Source organism: Echinops telfairi, unplaced genomic scaffold (assembly GCF_000313985.2).
Source record: "Echinops telfairi isolate 266 unplaced genomic scaffold, ASM31398v2 ScPeMD7_18;HRSCAF=68, whole genome shotgun sequence".
In the NCBI taxonomy this organism is placed as follows: domain Eukaryota; kingdom Metazoa; phylum Chordata; class Mammalia; order Afrosoricida; family Tenrecidae; genus Echinops; species Echinops telfairi.
Window position 1 is genome coordinate 9,553,073 of NW_022103915.1, and position 2,131 is coordinate 9,555,203.

Here is a 2,131-nt window from a genome sequence, read left to right on the forward strand (position 1 = left end):
GGGGGTTTAAGTGGAGAGCAAATGTTTTGAGAATGACGAGGGCAATGGATGTACAAATGTACTTTATACAATTGATGTATGTATGGATTGTGATAAGAGTCATATAAGCCCCTAATAAAATGATTTAAAAAAAATTCACTCTCGAGATTAATGGCGAAGTGGTCTAAATCCCACCCCTGCCTCACTTACAGACACGGTTAAGTCCCAAAGAACAGGTCATTTTACAAACACTGGCCTTCTGGCAAGATGGAGGGTGACCGCATCCTTCCCTGACTGCCAAGCCACCCAGAAGTGTGGCTCAGTGAAACGGGCACGCTCCCTCTTGCATCGCAGCCTGCCTCACTCTTGCCTCACACCTCTGGCTTGCTGCTGCTTTCCTCGGAGCTGTCTCTGCCTGGACTGAACCTTCAACGTGTGGGTCAGCCGCGGGGTTGTGTCTGTAGGCAGCCGTAGGGAAGTGCGTGCTTCCCTGGGATGCATGGTTGTGTTGTTCTTAGCTGCCGTCGAGTTGGTTCTGACGCACGGCCACCCCCAGCACCACAGAAAGACACCCTGCTGGAGGCTCCTGTTGTAACCTTGGGGTTGGTCCTTCTGGACAAGGGTCTCCTTCTTTTGTTGCTGCCCCTCGACTTTACCAAGCATGATGGCCTTCTCCAGGGACCGGTAGGCAAATAGCCACAGTCAATTCTTCTCAGCACACACTCCCTCCTTTTTGGGACTATCGAATCTCTCCTTCTCCGTTTCTATCAAGGAGCGTGAGCTCAGAGGGGCCTGTGGCCAAGTTCACATCCAGCCGGCTGGTTCTAAGCCCGCAGTCTCTGCTGGCCACGTGGTTTTGCCCCATTCCTCCTCCCTGCCCTAAACCGTTGAGAAGGAGGTTTATTTTCTGCTCCTCAAAGGGTCGGGGAGAAATTGCCTGTCCAGTCCTCTCTTGTCTTGGGAGAGACCCCTGCATTTTAATCTTCCCAGAGGAGACTGAGGACGAGGGGCTGACGGCAGGGGTGGGGAATGGGGTAGGGATATGGTCACTCAACTCCCCTCCCCACAAGCTGGGTGGGGTCCTGGGTTCATCATTTTAAGTTCTCCCAGCCCCCCAAACTTTGAAGCTTAATAGCTTTAAAATCTTACAAGTTGTAAAAGCAATTAGAGCAATAATCTTAAAAAGAAGCAGAATACGGGCCTTCAAAGGCCTGTGGCCATTCTCACTTCGCCTCTGAGTGGCCCTGGCCGGCTGGGGCCCTGAGGAAACGCAGAGGCGCCCTGCGAATTTGTTGATATGCCACTTTGGACAGACTGTTTATTTTCATGATTTCATGGAAGAATTTTAATTTAATGAGTGTTTTATGCTCTAATGTAAAGCATCGCTCCAGCCCTGTAATTACTGGGTCAAAGCCTCTCTCCAGAAGCAGTGGCAGCCCCCACCCTGCTGCAGGCCTGAACTTTGTATGTGAATCAGGCCCCCTCCCCGGGCAGCGTGGAGGGAGCTGATGGCTGGGCCCTGCTACAGGGGTCTCATCCAAATTGCCCAGACTGTGGGGATGCTTAGTGGAACTGGAAATTAGGGACAAGAAGGGGGTGTCTCCCATTCCTCACCCACCCACCCCCAAATCCTGGAGCTGGTGGCACCCCTGGACAAGTGCCTCTTCCTCCTGCTCAAAGTCTTCTCCCTACCCAGAAACCATGACTGGCCCTGCTTCTCCTCAGGGCTGTGCCCCCAGGCTGTTTCAGACACCGTACTTCATGGTTGCAACTTTTTTCTTTCTAAAGGAGGGTATTGCTTTTAAATATATGCATGCCTCACCCATTTAAACAACACATATCTCCTCTATCTACTTTAGAATATGGGAGGGACTTTTACGCAGCCTAGTCCAGGAGACAGTCCCTCTGTCCCTCTTGATCAGGGGTCCTCAAACTTTTTAAACAGGGGGCTAGTTCACTGTCCCTCAGACCCATTGGAGGGCCGGACTACAGTTAAAAAAAAAAACGATGAATAAATTCTATGCACACTGCACATATCTTATTTTGAAATTAAAAAAAAAAACCCGGGGCAAAAGCACCCGGGGGGGCCAGATAAATGTCCTCATAGGCTGCACGTGGCCCGTGGGCCGCAGTTTGAGGACGCCTGCTCGTA